The sequence below is a fragment of the Nanorana parkeri genome, unplaced genomic scaffold, assembly GCF_000935625.1.
Source record: "Nanorana parkeri isolate BGI_ZX_2015 unplaced genomic scaffold, ASM93562v1 scaffold72, whole genome shotgun sequence".
NCBI lineage: Eukaryota > Metazoa > Chordata > Amphibia > Anura > Dicroglossidae > Nanorana > Nanorana parkeri.
The window spans coordinates 351717-370356 of record NW_017306340.1 but is presented as its reverse complement, the minus strand read 5'-3'; the positions used below and the strand labels follow the sequence as shown (position 1 = coordinate 370356).

General features: G+C 38.6%; 1 protein-coding gene across 2 annotated transcripts in view; it reads right to left on the bottom strand.

Moving 5' to 3' along the window:
- EFEMP1 (EGF containing fibulin like extracellular matrix protein 1) overlaps nt 1-8582 on the bottom strand; it is a 64282-nt gene extending 55700 nt beyond the window's left edge. For both annotated transcript variants that reach the window (XM_018576637.1, XM_018576638.1), the window contains exon 1: nt 8358-8582. The gene's annotated coding sequence lies outside the window, so the exon portion shown is untranslated. The remainder of the gene's footprint in view (nt 1-8357) is intronic.
- Nucleotides 8583-18640: the final 10058 nt, after the last annotated feature.

Sequence of the window (18640 nt, the reverse complement as noted above, 5' to 3'; positions counted from 1 at the left end):
ATATCTGTCTATCAGGGTTATTCACAAAAGGGTGAAGAGTTTGGAGAAGGCAGGAGAGTGAACAGTCTAGGACAAAATAGCTGAACTGGAAAGTGAGCTGAATTGGAGAATTTTTCCAAATCAGCTATTTTGGCCTAGATCGTTCACTTCTCCTGACTTCTCTAAACTCTTCACCCTTTTGTGAATAACCCTGTATATGTCAGTCTATCTATCTCTCTATCTCTCACAGTGGATAAAAACTTGTATTGTGCTAGTGGGTAAATTGTGCCCCAAAAATAGTTATTTGCACTGTCTGCCACTGAATGCTCCTATGCACCCTGCAAAGTGCTATAGAATTTGTTAGCACTACATAAATAAATTATGTTTTTTAAATTTTGTAAACAGTGGGAGAGACTTAGAACATTTATAAAGCTTTTAATTCCATTTGTGAAACCACAGGAGAGTTTATATTACTGTCTTGGTTCCCTCTGGAGAGGTTTGTCTGCACTTCCTGTCCCTCCCTATGACTCCCTGTCACAGGCACATAATGTAAAGGAAAATCTTTTTCCACCCAGTGGGGACACACAGTAGAACAAAACTGGAAAAGGTTTTTTCTTTTCCTCAAAATATATGTCCTGCATAAATGTATAGCCTGCACAGATAATTAACATAAACTGTAAAAAAAATAAAATAAAGAGCTCACGTCTGTTTAATAATAAAAAGTTTTTTTTCTCATAATATTTGGAACACATATTTCCACCTTTATTTGTTGTCAAAGAGTAAAATCTGTAAGTTAATCAAAGAAAAAAGAGCTCCAAGTGATAATCAAATTTTTGACATTTAAACATCAAAGATCAGTCATCCTCTCAGTCATGTTGATTTAATTTCCCTCACTATGTGATGTTTTGGTTTGTTGGCAATATCAATTGAATAACTTGGGAGTCTGATCCACAAAGAACGCAGGAGAGACTTGTAATCAAAGCCACATGGTTAGTATTCCTGACATGGCAGAGCTGTATTGCAAGGTGTATGTTACAGTGATTCCCACTCAGAGCTACATAACATAGAGCCATATTTGCTAAACATACACAAAGCATTACTTTGGGTACTTAGTACAAGAAGTAAATGGTTAAAGGAAACAAATTAAACTCTCTCTAAAGAGAGAAATATTCTGGGTAATTGCCAAATTTAGGCCCGCTCACATGTTTCCATTAGCAGGGGATCCGTGAATAGATCATCTGCTGGTCAAAGCAGTATGACATCGATTTGACATCCCTGTCTGTTCGCTTTTTGAACTGAACTAACCATACCCATGTTAGGTCTTTGGGGAGTCAGATGTAAACGGACATGTGTCCATTTACATCCAAATACCTCAGATCCATCCCATTCAGGTCTGCCAAAAAAGAACTCTGATCTGTTTTTTTTTTATTTTTTTGGACCTAGACCATCCCAGAGGTAATCAGATGTAAACGAACGGAGGTCCGTTTACCTCCGACTCCCCATAGACTAATATTGATCTTCAAAACAGTTCCACCCTAAAAAAAGGTATTTACTACTTTCAAACAAGCAGATCTCACTGACGAAGGGGGCGTGGCCCCTCTTGGTGAAAAGAAGCACATCTGACATCTCCACGCATTGGAGTTGAGCTTTCCATCTTTTCCATGAGAAGGAAGGAAAGTGTTGAAGTTCAACTACAGTTTGGGTAAAAAAATTATCCCCAGCACTTTTTAAATATATAAAAGCAGATCTGGCTTTAACACTCACATTGTTTTCGGCGCTGACCTCCGGAGAGATAACTGGTTATTGATCCAGCACCGATCCTCTTTTCACAGTGCTTTATGTCAAAAATGTTAGATTTTTGGGGCTTTTAGGTCCATTGCCAGCCAATGCTTTTTAATGCGTTACCTTAATGCAATGCAAGATAGGTGCAACATAAAGCATGTTAACACATGTACATCAATGTACCGTGCAAATGTAAATGGACCCTCAACCTATTTCTTTTGAGTTTAGGGCATCAAGGCCTCACTCCACACCATGGACTCACAGGAAAATGCTGTGGGGGGGGTCCCTTAATGAGTTCAGGATACAGCTTTAGGGTTGGTGCTCTTCATATCTGTCTATCAGGGTTATTCACAAAAGGGTGAAGAGTTTGGAGAAGGCAGGAGAGTGAACAGTCTAGGACAAAATAGCTGAACTGGAAAGTGAGCTGAATTGGAGAATTTTTCCAAATCAGCTATTTTGGCCTAGATCGTTCACTTCTCCTGACTTCTCTAAACTCTTCACCCTTTTGTGAATAACCCTGTATATGTCAGTCTATCTATCTCTCTATCTCTCACAGTGGATAAAAACTTGTATTGTGCTAGTGGGTAAATTGTGCCCCAAAAATAGTTATTTGCACTGTCTGCCACTGAATGCTCCTATGCACCCTGCAAAGTGCTATAGAATTTGTTAGCACTACATAAATAAATTATGTTTTTTAAATTTTGTAAACAGTGGGAGAGACTTAGAACATTTATAAAGCTTTTAATTCCATTTGTGAAACCACAGGAGAGTTTATATTACTGTCTTGGTTCCCTCTGGAGAGGTTTGTCTGCACTTCCTGTCCCTCCCTATGACTCCCTGTCACAGGCACATAATGTAAAGGAAAATCTTTTTCCACCCAGTGGGGACACACAGTAGAACAAAACTGGAAAAGGTTTTTTCTTTTCCTCAAAATATATGTCCTGCATAAATGTATAGCCTGCACAGATAATTAACATAAACTGTAAAAAAAATAAAATAAAGAGCTCACGTCTGTTTAATAATAAAAAGTTTTTTTTCTCATAATATTTGGAACACATATTTCCACCTTTATTTGTTGTCAAAGAGTAAAATCTGTAAGTTAATCAAAGAAAAAAGAGCTCCAAGTGATAATCAAATTTTTGACATTTAAACATCAAAGATCAGTCATCCTCTCAGTCATGTTGATTTAATTTCCCTCACTATGTGATGTTTTGGTTTGTTGGCAATATCAATTGAATAACTTGGGAGTCTGATCCACAAAGAACGCAGGAGAGACTTGTAATCAAAGCCACATGGTTAGTATTCCTGACATGGCAGAGCTGTATTGCAAGGTGTATGTTACAGTGATTCCCACTCAGAGCTACATAACATAGAGCCATATTTGCTAAACATACACAAAGCATTACTTTGGGTACTTAGTACAAGAAGTAAATGGTTAAAGGAAACAAATTAAACTCTCTCTAAAGAGAGAAATATTCTGGGTAATTGCCAAATTTAGGCCCGCTCACATGTTTCCATTAGCAGGGGATCCGTGAATAGATCATCTGCTGGTCAAAGCAGTATGACATCGATTTGACATCCCTGTCTGTTCGCTTTTTGAACTGAACTAACCATACCCATGTTAGGTCTTTGGGGAGTCAGATGTAAACGGACATGTGTCCATTTACATCCAAATACCTCAGATCCATCCCATTCAGGTCTGCCAAAAAAGAACTCTGATCTGTTTTTTTTTTATTTTTTTGGACCTAGACCATCCCAGAGGTAATCAGATGTAAACGAACGGAGGTCCGTTTACCTCCGACTCCCCATAGACTAATATTGATCTTCAAAACAGTTCCACCCTAAAAAAAGGTATTTACTACTTTCAAACAAGCAGATCTCACTGACGAAGGGGGCGTGGCCCCGGAAACGCGTCATCGTAAGGAGTCCTGTGCTGTCACACAATCTTCTGTGCAGCTTGTTGCAGATGTCATTCTGGCTTACCTCATATACTTCTGTCTTGATTCACTTTTGTGAGTATGTTTTTATTGTTACCTCAATATACAATATTAAAAAGAATCTACACTAGGGTGGGCGCCCTTCTCTTTTGTTCTCTCCCACAGTATAGCAGCTTCCCAGGCTGAAGTGGGGCAGCACCCCTAGTAATTTCCTCTCAGTCATGTTGATTTAATTTCCCTCACTATGTGATGTTTTGGTTTGTTGGCAATATCAATTGAATAACTTGGGAGTCTGATCCACAAAGAACGCAGGAGAGACTTGTAATCAAAGCCACATGGTTAGTATTCCTGACATGGCAGAGCTGTATTGCAAGGTGTATGTTACAGTGATTCCCACTCAGAGCTACATAACATAGAGCCATATTTGCTAAACATACACAAAGCATTACTTTGGGTACTTAGTACAAGAAGTAAATGGTTAAAGGAAACAAATTAAACTCTCTCTAAAGAGAGAAATATTCTGGGTAATTGCCAAATTTAGGCCCGCTCACATGTTTCCATTAGCAGGGGATCCGTGAATAGATCATCTGCTGGTCAAAGCAGTATGACATCGATTTGACATCCCTGTCTGTTCGCTTTTTGAACTGAACTAACCATACCCATGTTAGGTCTTTGGGGAGTCAGATGTAAACGGACATGTGTCCATTTACATCCAAATACCTCAGATCCATCCCATTCAGGTCTGCCAAAAAAGAACTCTGATCTGTTTTTTTTTTATTTTTTTGGACCTAGACCATCCCAGAGGTAATCAGATGTAAACGAACGGAGGTCCGTTTACCTCCGACTCCCCATAGACTAATATTGATCTTCAAAACAGTTCCACCCTAAAAAAAGGTATTTACTACTTTCAAACAAGCAGATCTCACTGACGAAGGGGGCGTGGCCCCGGAAACGCGTCATCGTAAGGAGTCCTGTGCTGTCACACAATCTTCTGTGCAGCTTGTTGCAGATGTCATTCTGGCTTACCTCATATACTTCTGTCTTGATTCACTTTTGTGAGTATGTTTTTATTGTTACCTCAATATACAATATTAAAAAGAATCTACACTAGGGTGGGCGCCCTTCTCTTTTGTTCTCTCCCACAGTATAGCAGCTTCCCAGGCTGAAGTGGGGCAGCACCCCTAGTAATCCTCACCCGCAACTATCCTTCATTTGTTGGTCAACGTTTGGGGCTTCTGATTCATTTTTTATTGAGTCCTTTTTAGTAATGTAAAGTGCAATTCATCACAATCAGAATTATTTTCATCAATGTTAAGCAGTCAATACAGGTAAAGATGATTGTCAAAGTGGAACTCCAGCCACTTCTTTCCCTTCCATCACACAAGATATTTCCTTTCTACTCTTGTTGTTTTAAAAACTGTAACATTTTGGTGAATCCCCCCAGCGGGGATAGAGAAAAACTAGAAAAAAATTGTAATGGCAGATGTTCCACGATTACAGCACTTTATGCATTGTTTTTAGGCATATTATAAAAGATTAAAATATACCATAGTAATAACATAATATAGTAATACACTTTTTATCATATACAGTATGATCAGGTAAAATGCAGTAAGCCATAGGAAACATTGCCAGTTACCTGCTAAAAGAAACATAAAATCTGATTGGTTAGTGACATTGTACATGATTGTGTGCCACTGTTAAGTTAGAAGAAAGGGTGAGGATTAGATAATAAGGTCAAGGTATATGTTAGGGGATATGTTTATGGTTAGGACTATATATACACTGTCCTTCCTTCTGGGGGGTGGCTACTTTGTTCCCCTTGGCCCCTGTGTGTGTTGTAATGTAGCCACCGATTCAAGATGACTCTCATGATGAAATACAATCTCATGTTTAGTTTACAAATTTGCATTGAGATTGTAGTCCATTACGGGAGTGAGCTTGGAGCGGTAGCTACTTTACAACACACACAGGGACCATGGGGGACAAAAGTAACCACCCTCCAGAAGGGAGGACAGTGTCAGCACCAATTCAGAGATGATTTGAGGATCTACAGCCGAGTGATACACAAATAATGCAAATTTTTGTTAATAGTTAAGGTACTTGAATGCATTTTTAGGTTTTAACTCCTGAGTTTAGAGTCACTTTAAGATTAGAGTAAGGGATAACGTTTATCTGAAGCCCAAAAATCCTATTTTTAGAAGTAGTTACATAAGGAAGAGTTTGAACTCTCTTATATTTCTACTGCTGGCTGTGTCACCCCTGAAGAGATTCACTCTCTGTTTGTTCTAGACACCACTGTCACCAGACAGTGGGGAATCCAAAATTTAACAAATGTCCCCAGAACTGTAAAATAAGTAGGGTGGTGGAAATTAAAGATTAATTTCTCGATTAATCGTTAAACTTTTTGATCGATTAAAATAATTTTGATCGCTAATGAAAACACTCACCTCTCCACCAGCTTTTCGGGAGTCCTGACGTAGCCACCTGGGGAAGGGGGGGAGGAGTCCAGTGACGTCTATGTCCGTGATGTCACCTGACTCCTCCCCCTTCACCAAGTGGCTCCGTCTGCTAATAAAGGGAAGGGGGAGGAGTCCGGTGACGTCGATGTCCGTGACGGCTAATGAAGGGAAGGGGGGAGGAGTCCGGTGACGTCGATGTCCGTGATGTCACCGGACTCCTCCTCCCTTGGTTAGCCGACGGAGCCACTTGGGCCGGTGAGTTTGCCCAAGAAACATTCTGCACGAGTGCCAGCCAAGGCATTGGCCTATACACATACAGCACAGCAATGAAGTAATAAAATGAACTAGGATCACACTAATCCAGCACGTTATTATTCTGAGTTGCCCCACTCAAGCGGCGGCCATATTGAGTGGGGCACGTAAGATTAATAACACGCTGGATTAGTGTGATCCTAGGTCATTTTATTACTTCATTGCTGTGCTGTATGTGTATAGGCCAATGTAGTTGGATCTGTATGTGCATTATAATTAATCAAAATTAATCGATTAAAAAAAATTATGATTAATCGAACACTAAAATTGTAATCATTACCAGCTCTAAAAATAAGTAAAATATTCCAGAGGGAACAACTGTTCCAGCTAAAGCCATTCAATAGGGCATTTCCTGTCACATTGGAGAGATTTTTCCTGACTTCCAGTTGTGGCTTCAAGACAGGATATGATGGGAAATTTTTCCAAATGGGACAAAGATAGGACCAAAAAAATGGCAGGGGCTTTAATGATTCCCTACTCTATGAAAAAAAAACAACCCTTTGGCTTAGATTAGATACATTTGACTAAGATAAGATAAACCTATGACTTTGAATAAGATGATTAAAACTAGCAAATTTACAGTTATCTGAAACAGTTCCACAGATGAATAGGAAACTGAACCCTTATACTGGCCATACACAAGGCAATTGTTCGGCATTTCCAGTTGAAAAATGACTGAACAGATTAAAGCAACCTACTCTTTTAATCCCATGTTACATTTTTTTGCTGTAGAAGCTGGCTGAAATTGCCTTTAAAGTGTCATATGTATGACATAAAAGTATATGTATGGCATAATAGTAATATCTGCTGCCTAGTGGTTAAAGTGACACTAAACTGAGGAGTTAAATCTTAAAAATGCATTCAAGTACCTTAACTATTAACAAAAATGTAGCTATTTGTGCATAATGTGGCTGTATATGCTGAAATAATCTCTGACTTCATGCTGACACTGTCCTTCCTTCTGCAGGGTGGCTACTTTTGTTCTCCATGGTCCCTGTGTGAGTTGTAAAGTAGCCACCGCTCCAAGCTCGCTCCCGTGATGGACTACAATCTCATGTTTAGTTTATAAATTTTTAATGAGATTGTAGTACATCACAGGAGTGAGCTTGGAACAGTGGCTACTCTACAACACACACAAGGACCATGGGGAACAAAAGCAGCCCCCCTCCAGAAGGAAGGACAGAGTCAGCACAAATTCAGAGATGTTTTGAGTATCTACAGCTGAATATTACACAAATAAGATACATTTTTGTTAATAGTTAAGGTACTTGAATGCATTTTTAAGATTTAACTCCAGAGTTTAGTGTCACTTTAGGTTTTGATAATTTTTCACAGATTATATTATACTCCGCTACATTAATATGATACTTGTCAATTCTATTAAAACGTAACAGGCAATCTTATTTTGTACATATATGATTCATCTCTAGCATGTATATGTTATATGCATAAAGGATTAAAACATAATTAACATCTAAATCAGCTTATAATCATTACAAAAAATCACTCTCACATATTAGATTGTCAGCTTCTTGGCTCACCCCTTCATGACCTTCCTGAGTCAGTAATACAACCTCTAGATGCTCAGGTTTTCTATACTGGCACAAGAATGAAGAATCCCTGCATGCTGTTTTATAACATTTCTATGGCTACAGTTGAATTCTGACAGCATGAATAAAACATAGACAATGTGCAATGTAGCAATGAACAGCTGAGCTTGTAATGCACCGTAAAAAAAAAAACCTTCAAACTATATTACACAGCTAACAAACAATAAGAGGTAACTTTGCTCATTTGGCCAACTGCGTAAGTTCCCAAAGTAACAAATTGTCATATTGTAAAATGAAGCTGACAGAGAACAATAATGAACAGTTCATTCTCTTACTTTCAAAACAGGTCAGCTAACGTTCCAGTTGGAAATCATAAACAGGGCTTCCCATGCAGGTGAGATGATGCAGGCAGGCGTACAATCAAGTCATGCAGCGCTCAGGGACTAGGAGCATCGACTGAGGCAATGTGGGAGCTGAGGGAGCAGATCAACGCTCGGCTGCTTCAGGCATGTGGATACTGTGTTGAAAGGAGGTATTCATTTCAGCTGCACTGCTGGGACACTCCTCTTTCTCTCTCTCTCTCATACTTATCCTCCCATTATTGAAGCATATGTGATGTGTTAACTGACCTTGCCAGCTCACATGCGAACCACATCTTCCAATGAAAACATTATGACCCACGTTTATGTGAAAATGTGTATATTTTTATTATTTGGCGTTAAATGTGCCACAGAATGTAGCCCCCTTTTTTATTGCCCTTAGTCATAAGCCACATATCGAGCGTTTTATTGGCCTTTATTTCCAAAGCTGTTTGCTAGAAATTGGCTGCCAAACGTACAGAAGTTAGGCTCTGTTAGTTGTGATTATGACTAATAAGTTTTCTGAAGTGTGAGGTTATGTTTGTGGTATAGGGTGTATAGGGATTAGAAAGAACTGCTAAAGAAACCTGTTCTGGGAGGAACATGGAGGCATCCATTGCTGGACATCTTCTGAATATACTAGAAAACCTGCACTGTTGTTGCTGACCTCCTGAAATTACTTGCTACCCAGCTGTCACTTCCTTTAACGCTTAACTCCGATCATTTCCAAAATCATAAAATTACCCCCAGCTGATAATCACTATTTTTTTTCTGGGAGATGAGATAATTTACCTTAAAGGCCATCTCAATGCAAACCAAAAATCTATCCTTGCAATAGGGCCTCCGCCAAACTGCAAGGGTTAGGTGCGTGTTTATGTCTAGGGGTTGGAGAAAGGAAAATTGACTTACCTGATCCCCCTGCTCCACTGGTCAGAGTGCTCCTCTGATGAAAGAAAAAATCAGATGCGATGAAAGAAAAAATCCTGGTAACCCGTCTCCTCATCTGCACTCGCCGAACATTGTTGCAGCCACTGGCTGCTAATGACATCTCTGCTCCTGAATATAAACAAAGGGGCGGAGCAAGTGATGTCACCATCACTGACTTGTTCTGCTCCTTTGTTTATAATAAGTAGCAGAGCTGTCATTAGTGGCCAGTGTTTGGTGAGTGTGGCTAAGGCGGTGGGTGACAGAGATTTTTTCTTTCCGCGTGTCGGCAAGCGGTGGGCTTCGTGATTGACGAGGATATACATTGCTGGACAACGTGAGTGGTGATGGATTTACATCAGAGGACATTTTTTTTTAATTAATAAAGGACTTGTCAAAACTGTGTGGTGTGTTTTTTTTAAACTATATTTATGTTTACTAATACCAACACTGCCTATGGCGCTGCCACCTGCCCTAGTTCATCTTGTGGGTCATCTAGTTATCATGCTTTTTATTTGTAATCATCAAAAAAGCAACTCAAGTAGTAAGAACTCCATGGAGGTTTAGCTTTCTGCTCCATCCATGAGACAGTGGGGAAAAGTGGGCAAGAGTTAGCATTGTAATAGCATGACATCCAACATTTAATTTGAGCTTAGAAATCTACCTCCACCACAGCACCCAACAAGCAAGTATAGTGACTTTAAATGAAATATTGTAAGATACTTGAAGAATTACTCCAGCAAAATTTGAAAAAGGTTCTAACCTTTTTCCACTCTATCCAAATGTTCAAACCCTTCTTCACTATGTCATTCTGCATTACACCATCCCTATAGACAAATTACAAACCCCATGCCCTTGTCATTTTTCTATAGGGATGGTGTAATGCAGTGCTTAAGAACAATACTACAGTTGGTACCCCCCCTTAGTGTTTCATTGCACAGCATATTAGCATATTTGGAGAAATCTTTAGGAGATTGTAGAGGCGCAAAATGTTGGATCTGAATGAGATGAAACCCTTATATTATATAAAAATCTAATTATTTGAGTCTAAAATTCCTAAACCACTGAAAATGTCCTTCCCCAGTCTGTGCATGTCGAATATTCCATTAGTTTACATCTGCTATCTGTGTGTTCAATTGTTATAACACTGTATGTAACTGTAGACGTGCATGTGAACCATTTAGTGACAACTGCAGGCAATAACAATAATTCACTGCTGTACTCTTCCTGACGATTTATTGCACAGGAAACAGTAACATGTTTTATCCCACCTACACACTTCTCCACGAAGAGGAATGTTGTTTTGTTGGCATTACAAAGCTCACCATAAACTTTAGATCTTTCAGCAGCATATTTTTCATATCCCAAATAATAGTTATTTTTGGCTTGCACTGGAGATTGGAATTAGTGGAGATTAGTCATTAATTTCATGATTTAAACTGCAACGGTATGTCAAGTTTGTGTAAAACCCATTGTGATTCAAATGTGACTTTTACCCTTTGGATGTATAAAAGTGTTTCTGAAGGCTTATGATATAGAACTATTGACTGCAAGATCCCCATTTACCGGTTTTGCCATTCCATCCGTCTAGGTTTTGTTAACTTAATCTGCTTGGTATTGTTAGTTAGTGAAAATGCTTTGTAAATATTGAAGAAATGTTGTTTCCATGTACTAAGCTACAGAATTTGATCTATCAAAGTATCAAGCCTTTACTAAAGGATAACTGAACCACTGGCTGTCTTAGATAGTATGGCTATTAATAATACTTGCTATAACATGTTTTGTGTTATTATAAATTGTCACGATTTTGGATAATTCACATTCTTTTAATTAGGGATGCACAGATACTTTTCGAGTACCAGTGCCGATACTTGCCATTTTCATGAGAACTTCCAGGGTTGCAGAGGTTGCAGCTGGGACCTGGCTCTGGCACTCCATCACTGTCCTGAAATCATTAGTCTGTATTGTTTTAGAAAAACTGTCACATGACAATAAACAAAAATGTATCAGTACTCGTACTTGTAAGTACTCGGCAAGTACCAGTACTCGTACTCGCAAAACTGGTATCTGTGCATCCCTTTATTTATATTTATAAAAACAAAATTGTACATTAAAACAGAGATGTACAAATCCCAGGAGCTCTGTGTGCTCCTTACAAATGACAGCTGCCTCCTAATTTTTGAATTTTTCTCTAGTGTAGTCTTGGAGCTCAAAAGTATCGGTGCATGTACTCATACTTGTACCGAGTACTGTACTTGGTATCTGTGCAACCCTACTTTTAATATTTGCAGAATAACTGATCTCAGCCTAATGTTTTACAATATTAGTCATTTCAAATTGAAAAGAGACTGAAGCTCGCTAAATAAATTATTTTAAGATTACCAGACAGGAAATCATTAGCTTGCAGCAAAATATCTATCTACAGATTCACAAATTTATCTCAAGTCATGTCAGTTCTGAAACATCTTTGATACTGGTGATTGTGAGATACAGCTTTAAGCTTTGTGTTTCTATCAGCAGCTATTAAAGGCCCTTAAAATGATGCTAAACTCATGAGTTAAAAATACATTGAAGTACCCTATTAACAAAAATGTAACATATATGTATGTATGTATGTATGTATGTATGTATGGGATATTTGTGTATCATTCAGCTGTAGATCCTTAAATCATCTCTGGATTGGTGCTGACACTGTCCTTACTCCTGGAGGGTGGCTACTTTTGTTACCCATGGTCCCTGTGTGTGTGATGTAAAGTAGCCACCACTCCAAGCTCACTCCTGTGATGGACTACAATCTCATGTTTAGTTTAATAATGTATATCAAGATTGTAGTCTATTTGAAAAAAACAACAGGATTTTGTTTGTTCAAGATTAGATGATTGGAGAAAGCACAACTTCACCTTATTCACAGACAGCACCATGCTTAAAGAGTGCGGTACACCCTGGCTACAGCTATGTTGGGGTGTTCTAGGACCACACCACTCCGCTGGACTTACATTGCTGTGTTGCTGGTGGCTCTACTGAACCACTGCTGTCAGCCTTGTCCAACCTTAGAAACAGGTGGACAGAGCAGAGGAAAGCTCTCCTAAACTTCTCATTGGCTCTGGTGTGTCACATGAGAAAGCTGAGGGGAAGTTTAAGAGGATTTCCCTCACTCTACTAGGCATTGCTGTATTTAAGGTTTCAGTGGAAGATGGGGTTTGCTAGGCAAAAGTTTGGTGTGTTGCTAAGGAACAGGTTTGCTGGGATAGATGGGATTTTTGCTAGTATAATGTTTTGCTAGGGGGTGGGGTTCTTTTTTGGTGGTTGTGGATTTTTTCTGGTAAGGTAGGGTTAGGGGGGGGGATGTTAAAGGGGGATGCCACGATTGCCCATTTGTTGTCTACCTATTGTTACGAATGCTGTTTGTTGTCTGCATATTGTCATGATTGCTCATATATTGTCACAATTGCCCGTTTGTTGACTACATATTGTCATAATTGCTAGTTGGCCACATAATGTCATAATTGCCTCTTTGTTGCCACCATTTAGTCAAATCTGCCCATTTGTTGCCTGCATATTGTTACATGTGTTCATTTCATTTCCTACCCACATGTTGTCACAAGTGTTTGTTTTCTGTCTATTTATTGTAATGATTGCTATTTACTGCCTGCATATTGTAATAGTTGACTGATTGTTGCCTCTACATTGTATACGCTTGCCCATTTGGGGCCCATGTATTGTCAGGAAGGGCATTTTTGTGAGATCCCCACATTTTAGAGGATCATACTACTATAATTTAGCCCTTATACTACTATAATTTAGCCCTCTGTAAGCATGCTGCTGCAAACAGAAGTGGCAGAATGACGGTGAATTGGTAGGTATAAAGTGATGAAGAAATTATTAAAAAACATGTTATACCTTCTACTAATTTAGTGGTCACATCAATCCAATTAATGAATGTCCCCAACGAAGAAGGTTTATGGACTAATGAAGGAACAAAAATACAGTGTTTATTTAAGTGCCCTGGTGTCAGTGGTCAGTGGCAGTAATGAATGCCTATGTCAGTGGTCAGAATGGTGCCCCTGTGTTAGTGGTGGAATGTTGCCCTATTTTCAGTGGTCAGAATGGTGTCGCTTGTCAGTGGTCAGAATGGTGACTCTTTGTCAGTGGTCAGAATGGTGTCTCTTTGTCAGTGGTCAGAATGGTGCCCCTGTGCCAGTTTTTGCAATTTGCCCCTGGGTTAGTGGTGAATGGTGCCCCATCATTGGTGTTCTGTGGTTACTTACCTTGTAGGCACCATGTCCCTTGCTGTTCCTCGTAGTGACGTTATGGCCGGAACTATACAGGCACTATTGAGAGGGGGATCACTCCACCCGAAAGCACAGATAATGTGTATAATAAAATCTAAGCAAAATACATGTATCTTTTTTTATTCTTTTTTAAATGTGTCTTTCTGGAGTTTCATTGATCTTTATGTGAGACACATATATGTCAAAAAAGAGCAAAAATGCTGCTTGTAAGACTTTTAAAACCACATATGAAGACAATGCAGAGATGAAAACAGCACCATAATTGCACATATCTCATCATGCATTTTATGTGCAATTTCATGTGTATATAAAGCATATTTAAACCCAACCAAAAATGTAATATAGTGCAGCCTACCAGTGTTTAGATGTGATGGTTGCATTAGTTTTAAAAACATTTTCCACAAGCAAAGAAAATACCTGTTGATCTTGCTAGAAATCCGGCATCCCTGTCACTTTCTGTGATCTGCCATGAAAGCACAAACAATGTAATGGAAATAAGGAGAAAAAGATGAAGTTCAGCCTGGGTGACACATGTTTGAAGTTAAGACTGGGTGACAACCATGTCTTCATCCACAGATACAGTGGAAGAGTAAAGTGTAGCCACCCTAGGATAGAAACTGTGTTATTTGTAGATTGGCCAGGTGCAAAAAAGTCTGAGAATAAAAAATAATGCAGTCTCTTTATTTAAGGACTTATAGGTTACAAAATATTAAATGTTTGCTTCTTGGTTTAGATATACTTTAACTGGGCCAAAAGTGTAAACAGAGTCTTAGGCACAACTAGAGTAACAGTATGTTCCCGATACGTGTTCCCTACTTAGTAGTAACTGAGTTATTACTCTTTCACTAACAGATTCTTCACCGTAAACATCACACTCAAATGTTGATAAACAGAAAATGGAAAATTTTATGAAGGTATGAAAGTATGCAAACCAGTCCTAACTATCGCTCACTGAACAGCAATGAATCACCAACAGCCTGTAAATGACACCGAGGGGATGATGTAATAAGGTCATGGCATACCAGGGAGGCTAATGAACATCAAGAAAGATGGGGAAGTAATGGGGTGTGGAAAATCTGACAAGGCAGTTGCAAAGGACAAGCAAAATATTTGTAGTGTGTGATAAGAGAAAGTAATGTAGACTGTAGTCAGAAGTTTGATATGTCCACCAGTATATTCAGTAGTTACTTACTAATACTATCTGCCTGTGCCATAGAGGTCACAGGTCTGGACTTACACTTTCTGTGTGTGGATGAAGCTTTGTATACATTAACAGGGGAAAGAAAAGTCCATATATACTGTAACATGCATATGTGTAAGAAAATGGTATAGCATTTCTCTGTATAGTAGAAATATTGTTTCATGGTTCAATGAAACAATTTTGGGATTGCCACCTAATGGTAACTAAAATGAGAGAAGAATTATCTATGCAACAGCTTATCAACCAGTCAAAGTCAGGTAGCTGGATTGAGGACCATAAAGTTAATTTTTTTCTGGCTGGTTGAGTAACAATTATCTGTCTGGCTGCACTTTACTGGGTTTTTTATTTCCAATGGCTTAGAGATTACGCATTGTGTAACTATTTCCCAACTGGTGCAGCTGATTGGGTGATCTTTGAGGAACTGGGGGAAAAAGCTTCTCATATTACCCAGAGGATGAAAAAAACTTATCATATTGGGTGTGTACGGTCTAAAAAAGAAAGATTGGTAGCTGAAAAATGCATGCATCAAACTCCCCAAAGCACCTTATGCATTGTAAGAAGATAAAATTAAAGCCAGTTTGGTGCAGTTGTGCTCTTTGTGGCCTTCACTAATGTACAAACCATGAAAATGTCTGTGTAAATGGAGAGCCAGAAAGATCAGTTTAGCAAAGAGATCTCAAAGGAACTGAATAGAAGTAACATTTAGCTTGTTGGGAAAAACAGCAACGGTGAGTATGAGGATGTGTGAACCCGTGCTGTTCAGTTGCCATTGCATTTAGTGCCGTTTTCTCACTGTGTCATTCATTTTAAAGACAAACCAGTGGTCCTCCCCTCCTCTACTGGTCAGTGAATATGATGGACGTCTGGAATTAAAAAAATAAATTTCAAGCTGAAAGGAAACAAGATATTTAACATTTGTATAGCTAACGTTTTAACAAAAAAGACACCATTTTTTTTTTAACCAAAAAAAAAGTTTAATAGAGTCCATTATGCTAAAACCCACACATAAGTTATGTTTACATCTGGATTTCCTGTACTGTCCTCCTAAAAATACTTTTCTTCATTGTCTTTTGGCAGAGCAAACTATAAACTTGTTTGAGAGTTTCTTTTATCAAACCTGTAATGCCTAAAGAGCAGTTTTACCTCTCACTTATCTGGTAGCATTTCTCTAAATGACATCTACCACAATTCTCTATGGTTTTTACAGATTTTTGATTGCTATATTTTTTGGAAAGCTGAAATAGGTCATAGAGGACTGCAGTAAAATTTCAAGGGAGAGCAGGCTTAGTATTGATTCACTACCCTAACAAAAAAGATTGTATTTTCCTTCAATTTTTATTTTATACAGTTAGGATCCGTGCTCACAAAACACACATTTTATTGATTTTTCTATACTTTGCATAGAAAAATAGACAATTAAGTAATCATGAGACTAGGGTTACAAGTAATTGCATTGATGTTTGATTTTTGTTATCATTAAGTACTGGATAATAACTCACTGCAACACGAGACATCATGATAAAACTCCAAACAGAGAAGAACAAGAGATGAAGGAAAAAAGAAAGAAATTAGTAAAAAAGGTAAACCTGAGGAAAGTATGAAGATCAAGATATTATAAAAGGTAGCATGAACAAAGAAGGGTACTGTAAGGAATTAGTAGGAAGGGGTTAGAAGGAGAAAACATGAGGGGAAGGTAGAAAGAAAATAGACATAACAGAAGGAGAAGAAGAGCAGAATGAGTGGGGAGAGGAAGAGGAAGAGAGTAAAAAAAGGCATAACAGGGTTATATAAACTCAAAAATGCAACTAATAACAGTTCAAACTTCAGATAGCAAGTGCATCCCAAGTTTAATTTTTAGAGAAAGCAATCCAAGCATCCCATCTATGATGAAATTGGTTTCTGTCTGTAAGCTGTGAGCTTTTCATACTTACAGTGTGAAGAGACTCTGTGAAGAATTTCTGGCATGGAAGGAGTATTCGATGATCGCCATTTACTTGCAATAAGAAGTCTGGCTGATAAAAAAATCTGCATAATAACTGACCTATAGGTAGAGGGATACATGTCTATGGAGATACTCAAAAAGGCCAATTCAGGGGAGGGTTTAGTAAAAATACCTGTAAAGGTAGCCATCAGTTTAAATAGAGAGTGCAAAAAGCTTTTAAGACTTTTACATGCCCAGAAGGTATGGTATAGAGTACCCACTTGACAACAATCACAACAACATAGAGGTGAAGAAGATGGAAAGATTTTGGAAAGTCTATATGGGGTAAGGTACCATCTAGAAAGTATTTTTTGTGAGACTTCCCAATGGTCTATGCACCATGAATGGGATGAATTGGCCTTAATTTCTTTTTCCCATTGGTGGTCAGAGAATATTACATTTAGTTCTGTTTACTAAATTCAGATTCATTATTGAGCAAATTGGAGAATTTTGAAATGCCACCTTTAGGGCTTTTAGTTTGTTGAAGTAATTCCCAAGCTAGGGGATTCAAATAAAAATAGATTTAAAACAAATAGAGTGGTGATAGTGGGCTATTTGAGAGTAACAATACTTATCTAATGGAGTAGAGACAGCAATAAAGGAGGGAAGATCATAAAGTCCTTTTTTGCGCCATGAGGCAAGATTGAGGTAGGGTATAATTCATTCATACGATTTCAGAGGAATGGGGACCTTACATGAATAGCAATTACCTACTTTACAATTAAGTAAAAGGCGTCATGCTTGAAAAGTAGAAAGAATTGTGGGATAATCAGGAGATTTAAGCTTATTGTCAAGAGAGCGGGCAATTAGCCAAGCTTTAAGGTTATTCGTAGGTAGGAGGGATTGTTCAATACCCAACCATAATTTGTCCGGTGTTGTTTAAAACCAGACTCTAAGTTGGTCTAAAAGAGAGGCGTGGTAATAATGTTTCAAGTTAGGGAAACCCATGCCACCGGATTTTTTGTGTATCCATAGAAATGAGCGATGTAATCTACATTTCCTACCTTGCCAGATAGGAAAACAAGACTGTTCAATTTAGAGAAAAAGGACGAAGGGAGTACAATAGGGATGGTCCTGAAATAGTATAAAATCTTAGGAAGGATAGACATCTTGAAAGTGAATAGTTTACCGACCCAAGATAGGTCAAGTTTACTTAATCAAGACAATTCTATCTTAAGGTTGTCTAAGAGTGCGAGAAAGTTGTGCTTGTATATGGAGTTAAAACGAAATAATAAATGGATGCCTAAATATGGGATTTTCTGAGTAGTCCAGGAGAAATCAAATTCGTAATAGAGTCCAAATTTAAAGGTAATACTTGGGACTTACCCTCATTAATTTTATAAGACAACATACTAAACAGGTGAAGGGTTTTTTCAATTTCCCTCAAGGAACAAGCTGGTTCAGAGAGTGTTAGAATGATGTAATCTGCGAATAGTCCTAATTTGTGGGAGTGTTGCCCTAAAGAAGTTTCTTTGATTAAGGCATTCAGCCTAATGGCTGTAGCAAGAGGTCCCATTATTAAAGAAGATATGATGGACAACAGGGGACTGCCTTGTCTCTTTCTATTAGATATAGTAAATGCGTAGGAGAGTAAACTAGAATTATATACCGTATATACTCGAGTATAAGCCGAGTTTTTCAGCCCATTTTTTGTGCTGAAAAATGCCCCCCTCGGCTTATACTCGAGTCAGCGTCTCGAGCACTGAGGAAAGTGAGTATGCTGGTCAGGTTTCTTCTTACTTACATTGCAGAGCGTCGCGTCACTGCTGCTCCGGTGGGCGGCGCTCTGAGCGGGGTCATCTGGCAGTCTCCGGGTCCTAATTTAGGTGGCCGGAGACTGCCAGATGACCCTGCTCGGAGC